Source organism: Dermacentor variabilis, chromosome 8 (genome assembly GCF_050947875.1).
Source record: "Dermacentor variabilis isolate Ectoservices chromosome 8, ASM5094787v1, whole genome shotgun sequence".
Lineage (NCBI taxonomy): Eukaryota > Metazoa > Arthropoda > Arachnida > Ixodida > Ixodidae > Dermacentor > Dermacentor variabilis.
Genome location: NC_134575.1, coordinates 153,692,083 through 153,708,985, shown reverse-complemented (window position 1 = coordinate 153,708,985; position 16,903 = coordinate 153,692,083). Strand labels below are relative to the sequence as shown.

At 44.5% G+C, this 16,903-nt stretch overlaps 1 protein-coding gene and 1 long non-coding RNA gene across 9 annotated transcripts in view; one reads left to right on the top strand and one right to left on the bottom strand.

The window, feature by feature from the left end:
• LOC142590678 (phenoloxidase-activating factor 2-like) overlaps nt 1–16,903 on the top strand; it is a 281,393-nt gene that overhangs the window by 176,460 nt on the left and 88,030 nt on the right. The window lies entirely within an intron of this gene.
• LOC142591646 (uncharacterized) lies at nt 3,170–6,984 on the bottom strand. The gene is made up of 3 exons (XR_012830473.1): nt 6,117–6,984; nt 5,418–5,480; nt 3,170–3,384 (listed from the first exon to the last, which is right to left on the bottom strand). It is a non-coding gene; the product is annotated as an uncharacterized LOC142591646 (long non-coding RNA).

Below are 16,903 nucleotides of genomic sequence, written 5' to 3'. Positions count from 1 at the left end.
AAGGTAAGCCGCGGTCCGAAGTCGCATCGGTGCCCAGAAACCTCTTCTCACAGCTGCCAACAAAACTGCTCGCCTGAAGTTCGCTGTGGAACACCGCAGCTGCAGGGTGGCGGATTGAAAATGTCTTCTCCGACAAATCTACTTTCTCGATCCGCTGGGACCAGCAGAAAAAACTGTGGCGCATAGAGAACAGACGCTTCCGTCCGCAGTGCATCAAGGAGGTGGCCGCAAGCGGACGCACGTCAGTAAACGTGCGGGCGGCCATTTCACGTGACGGCCTACCTTAGGAACCGCACCAGCCAGCCGCACACAGATTGAGGTGATACCGATCGAGCACAGCCGTGGCTAGGGTTATCAATCACAGAGTTCGTGCGTCTGCTACCGGTGGACCTGAGCAGCTGAGCCATTATGATCCAGAAACTGCTTTTGTGGATTTGAGCTTACGGATTTTAAATAAGCTATTCATTTGGTATAGCGCGAACAGAAAATGCGAGAAGCGAAGACGCGATGCATCGGTATGTTGCGGTTCCGAAGGCAGGCAGTCGCGCTCGCGGGCGCTTCCCTAAATAAGGTGACCACGCACATGGGTGTATTTTTATGTATTATGCCGACTCCTTATTCAGCTTCCAAGGTTCACTGTTTTCGTTTAATCCCGAATCGTGAACAGGCGCAGGCCCTTAGCTTCGATATACCTGCTTATACGACCGCCTCGTTTAGGTGCCAACGGTGCCATTGGCATGGGCGGTTACGCGAAAAAACTACGTGTTCTCTAAATGAGCAGTAATACTTGGAAATTCTCAGTCGATCTCTACTTTATCTAACAGATGAATTGTGTGCAAGAAAATGTCGGTTTCACCCGTAAGGCGAAGCATCGATTGCGATAGCAAATTAGTAAATGGCTGTACGAAGTAAGGATGGTTTTAGGGCTGTGTAAGCATGTAAACATTCCCTTAATAACTAAATAAGCATGTCACGCATGCACAAGCAAAGGTGAACACATCTCACTCGATGACAACGCACACTCGCTGTCGAAACACGAGTGAGAAAGCGTGGCAGCAGCAGCTAGCGAATTTCCCTCAATGTTGCCTCTTGCCAAGTGAGCGGCGGGAGCAAGAGCTCGGGTGAGCCCTCGATGCACCAATATACTGTCTTCGCAGATCGCTTTCAAGGTACGGCCCGGGCGCGTATTTGGAATATCCAGAAAGTACAACGCATGGCAACCGCAGCACCACGCTATTGGCTTACGAGCCTGCGGGACGCCGTGATGTCACCCCTAGCAACGGCGCCAAGGGATAACTCTCGTTCCCGGTGCTCTCCGTATAAAAATCCCTCACGTGACCTGATCATAGGTGCCTAGGGACAGGATCGTTTAGGGATTTTTGAGAAGGCATGATGGTGGCGCCGAGCGGCGCCGTGGTGTGTTCGTTCTCGGCGTGATCGTTCTCCGGCTCGCGCGGACGGTGCGTTGTTCAACGTTGCTTATGTGATCGTGCTTGCGTTGCTTGTGTGTTGGTGTTAGGTTCTGTGTTACTTGGCGGAAAGCCGCGAGTAGTGGTGGTGCGGCAGTGCGACTTTCGCCTCGGTGAGCTCTGGCAGTACAGAATCTGCGTTGTGTGACCCGTGCTTCCTTGACAATTGAAATGTCGAACTGGCCTAGCGCCTCGGCAGCGAAGTTCTACGAACCGCGATGTGGCGTCGCCGTGTCCGACTTTGCTTAACGGACATCGAGGGATGTGCTGCTCGCTACAAGTCATGTAAATGCGACTGCGTCGACCGTCCATGCACTGTTCAGCGCTGAATATGTGTTAGGTGTGCTGTGCTTGATACGAGTGGTGTAGCCGTGCAGCGGGGGGTGGTGGAAGAACAGAATGGCTTAGGGGTCTCCATTTGCAGGTTCACAGATATGTGCTCCCGTTTTGGTCTCATTAGCGGCTGTCGCGGAATTGTGGTGTGCTCCTTGCCTAGTATGAAGTTTACGATGCTAACACACAGCATGTTCACGTTTTTCCGTGCTATGTCATTTGCATGACGACCGAGTTGAAAACAAGGCATATGTCTGTGTTGTTCGCATTTGTGTGTTGTAAATTACTTCCTACTGTGAAAGTTCTGGCAGTCTTACCCACGAAACACGCAAGCAGCTATTTGATGTCTAAAAGATGTCTTGAACGGCTAATTCAAAAGCCTAGTAGCTGTCTTGATCAAGACATTTTGTAGCCATGGACGTCTAGAAGTACTTCAGTAAGCCCTGCTAACGTTACGCTAAAAGTTGTCTAATGGACAGCTTGACAAGAACAACTGAAGACTTTTATTAGACATTCCCTCAAAATTTTGCGGCAGCTGTTACAGTAACACGACGTTTGCCCACAGTTACAATTTATTTTAAACGAGGCATGGACATCAGAAAAAAAAAGTTTATATTGTCAGATAGAGTGATGCAGAGGTAGTTTTTCCAGATGTGAACCATGGGAATAGTGTAGTACAGCCTCATTGGTCAATTTGTGCTTCTTAATTAGACCAAGTAATTGAATGCCACCTGTCAGAATTATTTTGCAAATAAAACAAGATCTGTATTGTATGCTGATATAATTCCAATGTTCACTCATTGACCTAAACAAGAACATCTCTGCGTGAAACACGTCATTATTGACAAAACTTCACCCTGCTGGGTCTCCACCAAATTGAAATAGTTCCTAGCAAAGAAAAATTTTGTCAGTGATGCTGCAGTTCAGGCAAAAATTACATCCTGGTTTCAGCTACAGGGGGCACAATAGCCTTACACCAGTATACGAAACAGAACACTGCTGCAATGAGTTAAGAAATAAAGGATAGTACACATCTGGAAAAACACTCTGCGAACCACTCTAACTAGCAATATAAATATATTTTTTCTGATGTCCATGCTTCATTTAAAAGTAAATTGTAACTTACTTTCTGGGTGCCTCTTGTAAGGTAACGCCACATACTTGCACAGCATCACGCAGAAATAATGGCGAGTTTTTCGGCATACCATCCATTAGTGAATTCCTTGTATGTTGCATGTTACGAGAACTGAAAGATAAATCATAATATGCAGTTATTTTTTTCATAAACTGTATGATGAGCTTTTCATGCATAAAAGGTGATTGCAAGCAAAAATGCAGCAAGGCATCAACTTCACACCATGTTACATACTCATACTTTATTACCTAATAAATTAGAAAAGATGCAGAAAGTGTAATTAACAAGAGTGACAAATAGCAGCAAAGGTGATCATGGATAAATCTTGAAGATGATTTCCGCCGCTGCCAGAATAGGCCAGCCTTCGTAGGAAAGCACTGGCTGCCCACAAAAGCTTGTTGTCACAGGCCACGCGTGATGGTTCTTGTAGACATAGGAAAGCAATACCTGCACAGAACAGGAAAAAAAGGGCAAGGGAGGAAATGGTAATGTTAAAATTGGAACTTCAATTAGCAATATGTGCTAAGTAAGAAGTTTGGTTCACATTAAAAATAAATTTAAGCACTCCTTTCTCTTAAATTACGGGTATCTTAAGGTATGTATGCGATGATGTTTAAAATGACTAGTATATTTCCTATCATAAGAAGCCAACAAACACTGACACCAAGGACAACATAGGGGAAATTACTTGTGCTTAAAAAATTAAATAAACGATAAATTAATGGAAATTAAAGTGGATGAAAAAACACCTTGCCGCAGGTGTGAACTGAACCCACAACCTTCGCATTTCGCGTGCTATGCTCTACCAATTGAGCTACAGCGGCGTCGTTTTCCCATCCACTTTCTTGGGTATTTATGTGTCCTAGTAGAACGCTGGGAGTGTTAGCCAGCGCCACAACTCAGAGACCTTGTTCCTGGTATATATTCATTAAGTTGCATAGCAGAGTCAGTCAGCCTTTAATTTATTGTAAGGTGTTTTGGTGGCTAAAAAGCCACTTATCAACCTGTCAAACAAGTCTGAGAAGCTTCCTGCAAAATATAATCAGTTTAAAACAGTAATTCACTCTGCAGGTAAATGATGTACTAACTTAATTAAAAAGTTAAATAGCGTTTTATATTGTTGAACTAAAAGCAAGTTTGGCATCTTGCGCTGCCTAGCTGTTGCCTTTCTTTCAAACTTAAACATGACACAGTACAGAGTAAGCAGGTAGCATGCAAAGGAGGACTGGTGATAAAGTAGTGTTCCAAAGCAACACTCCTAGCTGGATCAATCACTTTTGTTGATATATTTTCATGTGACCCTAATTGGCTTCGGGCAATACCTCACACAAATGACGCAACACCTTGGATGATGCGTCATACAAAGTTGAAAGTATCCCAGGATGTGATCAAACGATAACATTGCCCACTGACTTGGAAGTGTTAACATGCTGTTTGCGTGAGAAAGTGCAAAGTGATTCGTATAGGTGGCAAATTCATCAGTGTATCTATAGCCTCAGGTAATTCTGAGCATCTATGCTGACTTGCAACTGAGAAGCCACTGCACACAAAAAGGTGTATTCAAGTAATGGTCCATGCAGAATAATTGCCCACCTAGTGAAAAGGCTAATATGGCAGGCTAATGGGCCAGGGCAAATAGATTGATAAATTCTGATAACACCTCCAATGATATTATTGAAATAGGTGATAAAAAACAGCACAGGTAAAATTGCAGTTATGACAAAATTTTAAAAGCACCTCTGCAAACTGCTGGAACCCTCAGCATCATGCCTGTTCTGCACGCACATATGTTGCAGCGCAATCTATATCTCAGACGCAGGCGCCTCCACAGATCACTTTGTGATCTCCTCACAATAAGGTTAAAAAACAGCCTGGCACAAGCTACTTGATGTGATTCATTTTGGAAGCGCCAGCCAAGTGCTGATAGAGGTACAGCGAAATTGAAGTTTGTCCTTGTATGGAAGCCTTGGCCGATGTTTTATCAATTCTAGCGGCAAAGCACACCTTTTACAGCACACATAAATCTTAAATTAGACTGCTTGCTGATGCTGTACAGTAAGTTCCTGTAAAGAAACTAAATCACACAGAAAACATTATGAATAGCAAACTAATCAAATACTGGCTTGAATACATTTGTGCATATTAGGGAAGCAAGGTGTAATGTACACTGTTGTAGAAAATTTTTAATCATGTATGGAATACTTCTATGACACAGCAGAGTTAATTTGTGAGTTCTTACATAGCAATGACTACCTACAGGTAAATTTTGTAAGGCTTAGGGAAACTAATTATTAGTAGAACTGTGTATGTACACTGGCACTGAGAAATTGGTTATAATAGTGGCAGCTTATAATGGACCAGTGCAAAAAAATGGCCGTTTGTGAGACACCAACTAGCTATTTTACCACGAAGCGCTCCCTGGCCTTAACCCATATACAAAGCACTGGGAGGACCAGAGAGGGTACAGTACATTGGCTTACACTGATCATGATGAGGTCCCGTCATCCAGCTAGCGCCAAGGTACAAGAAGGATGTCCAGCCGTCTATAGAGTGAAAGGGACAAAATAAGATAGCATCAAGTCAGTTGAAAGGCAGATTTGCAATTACAAATAAGGTGACCCAGTCACACTCATTCATTAATAAATGCCAAGCTGTCGTGATTTCACTCCCAGATGAAGCACCTACTAGGTTAAAGGTTTTGCTGCTTATTTAGAACAAAACACATTTGAAATTTGTACATCAGCAGACGATTTAATTTGGAATTGTATAGATGAAGTATACACTACAGTTATATTTTTTGTTTTGCTATAAAGTGGGAACGCTACAAACTGCATAGTCACTGACACACGCGCGCACACGTAAGAACAAAAAGACACAAAATAGGGCGAGTTCAGTCTGGTTCAGCATTACAGCCAGCGCGTCGTCTTCGAATGCACTCCTTTCGGTTGGCTCGTGCTACGTTAACAACAGGCTAACAAGCAGGGCAAAGTTCTTACTGTTGTTGCGGAAGTCGTGGAGCGCGGTAGTGCTGAACGGCTGAACACAAGCAGAACCCTCGTATAAAAGTAATGACGAAAACTCGAAGGGCAGAAGAGCCCATGTATCAAGAATTGTCGCGGGTAACACCTAAATATATTCACATTGTTGACGAAAAACGAAGCGCAATGTATTTCACTTACCGGAAAAAGTGTTATCCGAACGTGCGACGTACAAAGACGCACCGAGACACGAAGGCGGCGAACGCAGATCCCGCCATTGTGGTAGTAAGCCGTCGGCGAAAACACGCAATACAGCCGATGTCACGAAGCACTGATGCAAAACACACGGCACAGAGCATCAGCACAGCTAAATGACTCCAGTTAATATCCAGTATAAATGTACAGAACGGCTTAGAATGACGCACAACTAGTTAACGAACCCACGACCGAGACATAGCGGGCGGCAATGGCCGTTTTTTCAAACTTCCTGCCTCCCAGTGTTTCCAGCACAGAATGAGATGTCCGACAAATTTGGATTGTGCCGCCGAAGTGATCGCAGCGCGGTGGCTCTGTGACACCGCTGTGCAACACCGGCGTTTCGCTCCTGCTGCTGTAAATACCTCCTGCGCGAGCATAGAATGGTTTCCAGGAGTCGTGTGCGCGCCCCGTATGGAAAACAATAACACGCCCTTGATTGTTGAAGTTCTGGTGTGAAATTATTTAATATTAAAGCCAATTAACTTATGTTGCTTCCAACGAGTTCGATTTGTCTGTGGCGTCTTTTATTCGCTAACGCCGACGGCCGACGGTAACCGCACATTTAACACGTCGTTTGGCATTTTATGCACTTTTAGACAAAAAGATCTAGAAAAGTTCTTGAGTTAGACATTCTGAAGGCGTTTACCAAAACAGACTCTAGTGACACCAGTAGTGGGTTTTGCCGCAGATAGAATATATACTAGCATATTCCAAGTGCTGAGGTTATGTTTAGAAGAAATTCTATTTTCAGTCTTATCATAGATCAAGACGTCTATAGCCGTTTGTAGCCGTTTCAAGAAGTTTTTAAGAGGTTCTGTGTTTCGTGGGTTATTACGCAAGGAGTGCGAACGTAAACATATAAACATATTTCTGTGTGTCTGAAACTTTGAATTTCCTATAATAGCCTTTACGACTGATAAGCGGGCTACACAGCCTGTGTGAATCAGCTACCTTTTGTTGCGACCCTCTTCCATGTGGTAGACTGATGCATGGTGCGCGTTTATTTCTGTACTGTTGTAAAAACCATTTGTTTATTCACCCAATACAAATGTACTGCTTCTTCGCCGCAGTACATTTTAGTTACGCGCTAAAGGATACTAAAAGTGGGAGGGGACCGCTATCACCCAGCATAGTATGTCCACTCAGGCGACCTGAGAGGCGGCGGTTGCGCGAGTGTATAATTAAAGAACTCTTTATGTCCAGTGACAGTGGCCCCTTTCCACTTTTAGTATGCTTCACCGCAGTACATAGGTGTATTGCGAAAAAGGTAATCTTAAAAAGCTCAATTATGCAACGTTTCTTTCGTAGCTTGCTACACTGCAATACAGGGGTGTAGCATCGTGCAGTAAAGCATACTAAGAGTGGAAAGGGCACATAGGTTTACTCATTATATTCAATTGTGATATAATTTGCAAGTGCATCTGTGCTCTTGGTAAGCTTTACTGACAGTTCTTTGTACATTACAAATTCATATTGCCGGGAAGCTTACTAAGGCACATTCGCCATTTTGTAATGCATTATTCACCTTCAATGCAGGAGCACAATGCGGATTCATGCCTATGCTTCTGGCTGGACTGCACGTGCTCTTTGAGAATTGATTCGTTGTTCATAAGTGCACTGGTACTTACTCTAAACTGGAGGGCTGAAGTTGATACGGAAGCACAATTTTTATTAAGGGGACAAGATGTTGCCAAGGTGGTTGTAGGACAGTTTTTTTCTTCCAGGTACCTTTTCTACTAGAAGCTTCCATTGCAGTGTTTCGAGCCTCTTTGAGCCAGCACATAGTGTATATAAAAATCGGACACCGATTGGGAAAATCACCTATGCTCTCTGCAGTAAGCTGCGCACAGGATAAGTTCATGCCTATCTATAGAAAAAAATGTAGCATGACCAGACAAAATAAAAGGGGGTGGGCTGCAGCAATACTAAGTGTTAAATGGTGCCTTATCCTTTCTGTTGAGTTTTCTGTTTTGTGCTTTTTATTATGGGTCCTCCACAGTAACCATTAGATTGCCGAACGTGAGCTTGTTGGTCTCAGATCTCATGGTTGTTACTAACAAAACAGTGTGATAAATAAACAAGGGCTTGGAGGCATGCTGTCACCTTGCTTATCTCATGGTGTTGCTTCATGAGCACCGTGAGCCTCCAGACCAACTAGGAAGGGAAATTTGTTGCAATCACTTCAGAACTGTATTGCAACCAAACGAACAGTGCTCTCAATGACAACTTTTGGACAGTAGAATGCTTGCACCCAGCAAAGTCTAAGAAGGAAGCATTCAGGATGTGCAAGTGGGCCTTTTGAAGCTGGCATCATTGCTGAAGGGGCTTTGCCTGCTGCCCTCTTTGTGGATACACAAAGATTATTTCCTCTTTGAGAGGGATTGTGTAGCAGAGTAGCAGAGAAGCTTGTCTTTGCCCACTTAGATGGAAATATGTTCCTTTTCCAGTGCCCCTGTGGAAGTGCCTACTTTTTGGACACAAAGTGCTCTCCATGCATGCATTTTTAGCTTGTAAAGATGTCTATTATCCTTTGCCTCAAGCTGGTCCTTGATGTCACCCAAGAAGGCATTGCGGAGTATGGCAATGCGCACTTACATGTCAGTGTTAATGCCAGTGAAACCAGATTAATAGAGCTGCCGTTTATTTCTGTCCACTCCATCTTTATCCAGTTACAATGAACAGTTCTTTGTGCAAACAGAAGGCATATGTAGTTGGTCTTGCATAGCCTGCGCACTAAGACTTGTTGGCGTGCCTGAGAACCTTAGCAGTGTCTATATGCAAAAACATTCTGATGTGTTGATGACTTTCTTCTCTTTATCACACTTTGCCTGATGAAGCCAGCAACTTGGTCAATTAGATGTTCAACAGGCTTCCCATTAGTTTTCCCAGCGTCTCCTTTACCAGGGTGCTGCTCATAGATATCTGTTTTCTTGACCTTGCACTGCACTTAAACCATGGCCACACCTGCTGAACCTATAGTATGCGAACAGAAAAGTGCTACACATCACGTTGCTCCAAACTCATGACATGTGCTACAAGGCCTTGAGGAACACCCTCATTAATTTCTGCCCTCATCATACTATATGAAGCTTCGCATGACAAGTGTGACAATTAACATCTGCTGGTTTTTCAGTGCTATTCCTGTCCAGCTTGCTAAAAGCTATCCCGAGTGTTTCAAAAGCAGGACTGCTGCCGGACAAGAAATGCATAAAGCAAGGGCAGCTATAACCATATATGTCACACAAAATGAAGAAGGCCACTGAGTGTACAGGCGGTTTAATTCTTATCCAACAAGCTTGGTTCTCCCTTTGCAAGTGAGTAAACCCAACTTACCCCAAAGACATGGCCTGTGACAAACTAGGTGCCAGATGCTGTGTCCCCTGCAAAGCCGAAGATGTGTACAACATCCTGACATCCGCAGTGGCTTCTACACTGGGCAAACAGGCTACTATAAGAACGACCGCCTCTACTAATATGCTAATAACATGAAAACGGGCAGAAATTTGGCTATTCATTGGGCCCAACTGCAGGTGCAAGCCACTCTTCCACCATATGTGTGTTGTTCACAGGAACTGGAGCTATACAAATGCAGACAAAAACAATGATGTTTGAAAGTAGTTGAGTTGAACTATATTCTGCACAAACAGTGCTACTTGCAGCGCTGGTACCTTGTAGCTACAATTCATGGCTGTCCCACCATGCAAAGGCACTATTCTTGAATTATTAACTTCTATTTATATTTATGGTGGCCATATATTGCAAGTATATATCCACATTGTGTGCAATATGGTTAAATGATGTCAACTATGATAGCCATTCCTAATCTGAGATGCAACAAAAGAACTAATATAGGCAACAAATTGTAATCCAAAAAGACAACCTGTGCACAGGATAAGTGACAGACTTCCCTTTATTGAACAAAAGTCACATGTGTCACACGTCACCAGCAGTGGGTAGCGAACTTGCAAGCTTGGGTGCCAGAGGCAAAACTTAGCAAAATGCTACACTTATACTCAAATGTAAAACGGCCTATGACACAATAAACGACATTATATTGTACTGAATGAAAGGGCAAGACTCCATCCAAGAACACATTATGGCACCACATAATTGACATGGTGTAAAAGATGTTAACATGCCCTCCCCATAAAAAAAGAAACACTGAAAACATGCCTTAAAAGGCAATGTGCAGCGTCTGAAAGCAAGAAAAAACAACCCAAAAAAGGTTTAGCTAAGTCTTTCAATGATTAAAATTGTCAAACTGTCTTGTCACTTCCTTATCAATCTGCATTGTGTACTAGGGTGCTCTGATAAGGCAGTTTCAGCAAGTGTATTGGAAAGCAGTGTTCCCAGTCTGTGTCCAATATTTCGAATTTAAAGAGGGTCAGGCTGCCTTTCAAAGATGTACATTGTAGTTTATAAAACAGAAAAAGGCAAGCAAAATTGCTGTGCTTTAGAAATTCACTTAAAGCAGTGCTCTTAAAGTATTAGCTTGCACAATGCCATTATAACAGCTTTCCACCTCTAACATTATTTATCCCAGTTGTAAAAAGATGGGAATTTCTTTTTGAACACAACTTTTTAAAATATATTTAACAGGCGAACCAAATACATTATAAAAATGGCATTTCGCATCTGCAACAACTTCAATGTACTTGAAATTCAGCATATTGGGACATGGAGGAAGCCATAAAAATGCAATAACGGCCCGAGAGAGTTCTCTTCAAATAGGTGAAGAAATTGGCACATGCCTGCAACATTTATTGATATCTAGAGTGAACTTTAACTTCCAACACAATATAGGCTCTTTCGGGACTGTTTATAACGTTTTGTGCCTGCGCACGTAGTTTAAAAAACCATTCAGTGCTTTCACGCCGTGTCGATGTATGCCGAATTGCATTAACAGGACGTGAGCAGCACAGTAATCGCAAGGGCGTTTTGTTTCCACTTGAGGGCATCGCGCTGCGTATCATTAGTAGTAGTGGTGGAATACGACTCCATCTCACAGGTTCCGATCTTGTCGGCATGGGTTTCGCCCAGCGATCCTCGCAGCGTAAACTGTCGCACCGGCGTAGGTCCCGATTCCTATCAATCGGCAGGGCGGAGAGGGCGCTTCGATGGATGGGACGGAAAGTCGCGTCACCCTCGGCTCGCGACCGCGCCAGCACACAGTTACGCCAATTTCACGTAGCCGCGTCTGCGTGCCAGCCACGACAAAACGTTGGCCACGGCGTTGGCCACGACCCACAACAAGCTACGCGAAACCGCTGGTGATGAGAGTACGTTGTTAGGCATGACGCCACGGCGCGTCCCCGCAGGCGGCAGCCAATAGCGTGGCGCTGCGGTTGCCATGCGTTGTCCCTTCTGGATTTTCCAAGTAGGCTGCCCGGGCGGCGTCGTCACAGCGCATCCGTCGACGGAGTAGAAAGCTTCCTCCCCCGCCCTCCGCTCAGTGCTCTGCGCGCAACGGCAGACGGCGTGCTTCCACCCTACTCTCCTCCCTCGGGCCCGCGAGAGGCTCAGCCTCGTATGCTTTCACTCGCCATACAGCCTACGGCGCGCGGCTGTATGCTGTACTTTATCGGCCTTAAAATTTATACGGAACATCGCACCGACGGCGACAGCAGAATTGCGCCTGGAGTGTCCATATAATTCTTATCGCAATAAAATAGTACAATGAATGATGAGTAATCACTTCTGAAGTGCCTTCTGAACTGCCTTCTGAAGTCCTGCGACCAGGGGCGTTCACGTCAAAAGGAAACTTCAACTGGAGCCATTGTGACCTACTTCAGAAACAACCACCTAAGGCTCTTACAGGCCGATAAGGAGGGAGGGTTTGTCGTGTTATCTGAAGGTAAATTTTCAGAAAGAGCTACGCAGGCACTAGAAAAGAATTTTGCGCCTGTCAAAGTTAAAGCAACTAGAGTTAAGAGCAGAGCTGTTGCACTATGTGAACAGTTTGGTTTAGACCGTCTTGGCAAACAGATAGGAAAAAGTAAAAATAATGCCTTGAAAGCCTTCTTTTCAGTAAAAACGCATAAGCAAGGTATGCCGTTTAGAACAATAGTCACAGAAAAAGGGTCGTGGCAGAAGGAACTAAGCCAGTTCTTGTTGAAACATTTGAGTACACTTGAAGTAGACGACCCATTTCGTACAAAGAAATTTGACGATGTTTGTGACTTCTTAAAATCCCAATGTGATGTTGGGCGCGCCTTTTCCGTCGATGTGGTGGATTTATTCTACTCTATCCCTCACAAGGCCCTGTTTACTGCCGTCCGAGAGTGTATAGAAAAAAACGAACCCATTTCCTTTCGGAACAATGCGGGAATTTCCATTGATGATTTTTAACCCTTTTATTAGAGTTTTACTTGCAATCGACCTTTATAACATTTTACCAGCAGTTCTTTCTGCAGAAAGCCGGCATTTGTATAGGATCCTGCGTGGCGCCAGTATTGTGTAATATTTTTCTCTCACAAATGGATCAAGTTTTACATCAGGTTTTACCGGCTAGGTACGTTTTAAAAGTTTTTAGATACGTGAATGATTTTTTGATATTTTTTAGTAAGGACGGAAGTTTAAACTTCGAACAGAATGTGCACAATATTTTATCCATATTCCGACATGGAAATGGCTTGCAATTCACCATTGAAGTGCCTGAGGGGAAGCACCTAGATATAAATATTGAGTTTTGTGCGGATCGGGTTTGTTGGGCATATGCACCTCGTGCAAAGAAAGGGCTTCTGCCATAAGACTCCGCTCATTCGAAATGAAGAAAACGGGGGATAGCTTCACTTTGCCTGCAATCCGCCCTCGGAAAATCTTACCCTCACAAGATGCAGCTTAGCTTCCAGACTCAATTGACCAGGCTGTCTTCAGCTGGATTCCCTGACTCGATTGTGATGGCTGTCGCTGAAAGCCTGCTACAAAAAATGAAGAGTGCGGCTGTGAGAGCTGGGGAAGATCCCCGTCGAGATGAGGTGGTGAGGCCTGTGGTGCTGCCCTATGTACACAAGATGACCCACAATTTAAAGAAGGTTGCTAGCAGGCATGGGGTGCCGCTTGTGTTTTCAGCCCCCCGAAAGCTAGGAAGCCTTTGTTCTCGTATCGAAAAAATACGAGACGATAAAAATGGATGCGGCACCAAGCATGCGCGACCGTTCGTGAAGTGCAACGAAGGCGTTGTGTGCGAAATCTCCCTCTCATGCGGTCGCTCCTACATAGGGCAAACGGGGCGCTGCGTTAACGACCGAATCGGGGAACATGAGAGAAATGTAGAGCAAGATAAAGAAGGGCCAAACATTCCCAAGCACATTAAGTCCTGCCCATCACGCTCTTGTGAGCCATGTTTTGCAGGGGCGCGAATTCTGGCAAGAAGTAAAGATCAGAAAGCTCGGGAAGTGATTGAAGCTTTCTTTATCGGAAAGAAAGGAAGCATGTGCGTCAGCGACCCGTCAATATCTTTATATATGGCTGAGAAGAAATATTTAACCAGTGCGCTTCCTTATCAATCTTGATGTGATTGTGTCCTTGCGTCTAAGACGGGTATATAAGTGTGTGGTGTGCCTTCGAATAAAAGCAGTTGTATGTGGCGCTCTGTCCCGTCTCCTTCCTTGTGCCGTGTGTGTTTTCGCGCCTAGTAGCCAAGATGAATCAGAATAACAACGCGTAATACGATCTCGCGCTCTGTTTTCGAAGCGTTGTCCGGTTGCTCTTACCGGCGGTACTCAGTTAAGCGACAGTGCCCACATGCCCGAAATCTGCGTGTTTCGCTATGTTCTAATTGTTTGCCGTCACCGACCCGGGTTTAGACTATATTTCAAGCGAAGAACAAGTGGTCACGGTAGCATGCCGATGTAATCAAATGCACCGATCAGTGTTGTGGACATTCAGCTGAGTTCTTGCGGGTAAATTACGCGCATTCAAAGGGGCTCTGAACCAGTCTTTATCGAAGTGGGAAAAATACATTTATAAAAGGTAAATTAGACATCCACCCGTTCGTAGGAATTGCTACAAACGAAACTCGTACGGAAACCGATACGGGTTTCCGTATGGGTATATGATTACCTCTCTCCACCTTGTGGATTTCCGCAGGATTATTTCGTCAAAAATACATTTCAAGTTAAAACAGCCTATTTCAGAAATACTTTGCCGCAGACAGTACTTCAATGTGTTCAACTGAAGCGGCAATGAAACCCGGCCATCGCGGTGATCCTTCAATGCTTTGCGCTGCGGCGGCAGAGCGGGGTGAGCCCACAACGATCCGCCTAGTGAACGTCACCGTGGCGCGCTGTTAAAATTTGATTTTGGATGTTCCCGTAGACGGCACTACTTCCGGTTTTGGCGCACACGACGCGCCAAATGCAGTTGTCCTCAGCGAGCCGCAGTGGGCTCAGCCAGCGGACATGTTGCGGTGCCCCGCAGCGATCACGGTATCTACGCTACGTAGCAGACTACAGCTACAATGCAGCTGTGTAGTGAGCATGCGCAGCATTTTCCTTGTGTGCATCAGGGATTGAGTACGTGCTGACGCTCGTATGCTCCGGTCTGGCCGTGCTACGTGGTGCGGACCGGCTTTATCCTGCACCAGCTTGACCGACGGATAGTAGCCACATCGAACTTTCCCATTTTCAAGTGCTATCGATTGCTCAATACCAAGAAAAATCTGCCAAAGCGTCTCGCCAGGCCTGGCAAGCGTACGTGTAGTCTGCCCTTAAGTTTCGCGGCTTGTGCAGTGCTGAAACCTATAGTCGACATTACCGAGACCCCATGGCTACGACACCACAGGGTGGCCAAAGTTTAATTGCTACGCGGGCTGCTGCGGCCGAGCGGAAGCAGACGATAGTCGGCTTTTTCCGGAATAACGTAATATCAAATCTTAAAGAATATTTGAGCTTACTTCACCCAGCATATAGACTTCAATAGATATACAAACCAAAGGTAGGAAAAAGCGCACTGATCCGAGCACCCTTCCTCGTTGATGTGAGCTTTCATTATATATATTATAATATATTACATTATAATTACATTATGACATAAAGCACCCAGAAAAGAGGGAGGAGCAGGCTTTTGTTGAAAAGTGCAGCTTGAAAGAAAGCTGACTTCGCGCTTAACTTTCCAGCTCCGCGTACGACTGCACAACTTGGCTGAGGTGTTCACGGTAGCGTTATGCTGTCCGCGCACTTTGTTCTTTCACCAAGTCCGACGGGGGCTCAGTACCCCTTCAAATTGCTCAGGGGACAAGCGGCGCTCCACAACGTTTTATAGGGACCATGGGAAACGCTTCCCTGAAAAGGGGTAAAACACGTAAAGTAGCAAGAACATATTAAATCAGTGGCTACGCAAGGCCTTGATTTTGCAGCGCGATGTGCTGCACACAGCACTGGTTCTCGTGGTGGCGGTTCGCATGCGAACGGTGATTCGTGGCTATTCGTCAATCATACATGTCACTGACAGCTTCGAAGAGCGGGCGCAACTGACATTGTGCTAATGATCCGGCGGCATAGTACGTACGATTGTAGAACACGTAGTCGCAATGCATCACAGTTGGTGTGTTGCTTATGCTCACGAAGAACCTATGTAAAACCCAATAATTAGCATGTCCTAACATCATTGCCATTGCCAAAAAGGCTACAAACAAATGTAAGGCAAACGGTTACAAAATTGGGCGAGTTCGTACGGAAACATGGCCGTGGATTGTAGCGCGAAGTGAACACGGACACAGAAAGGAGCAGACAGAACGAGCGCTCACTCTCAACTAAATTTTTATTAAAACGGAGAATATATATATATATATATATATATATATATATATATATATAATATGTGATTGCAAAAACCGCAGCATAAACACATCACCAGGTAAAAAACATCATTTAAATATATCAGGGGGTATGGAAGTCAAAGAAAGAAAGACAAAAAAGATTACTTCAGATTAGTACACGTATTGGGACGGTACTGAAATTTGCAATCTAGCAGAGACAACGATGCATGGCTAACGCAAGTGTCTCCTCATCTTTTGATGTGAAATGCCTCGATAATTTCCCGTGTGGTTTGGCATTTGTGTCTGGAAAGAATTCTTGTCTTCAAAGAAAGGTTTACAACCACAATTGAAACAATGTGACGCTAAATGTGATGCATTAGGGTTGTTTAGTAGATGTTTGTGTTCTTTTAGTCTAATATTAATGCACCTGCCGCTCTGTCCGATGTAAGCTTTCCCGCACTTGAGTGGAATCCGATAAACTATACCAGTGTTACAAGGCACTAAAGGGGACACATGTTTAACGCCGCAATCATCTTTCTTCTTTTGTCACCCTGTTCAAGTTTCCTATTTATCATAGGACATATGTTAGACAACTTGCGAGGGACTGAGAAAACTGTATTGACGTCATACTTATTGGCCACGTTACGTAAACCATAGAATAATCTATGTACGTAGGGTACAACGTCAAACTTTGTTTCTTTTCTCTGGTTTTCTTGTTTCTTACCGTGGTTTTTATGATGTTATCGCCCTTGGACTTTATAAACATGAGGGCGACGGCAGTAATGCACCTGGACTGTCCATATAATTGCTACCGCAATAATATATTAAGGGTATCCGGCAACTGAAGCGTCTCGTGGCCCATTACGTTCCACAAAAGGAAAAGTAGTAACAAAATCAAACTTTCACCATGCGACAATTTGCTGCCCCGAGACAATGTTTTCTTTTTTTTATTCTGGGGCGGGGTCACGAA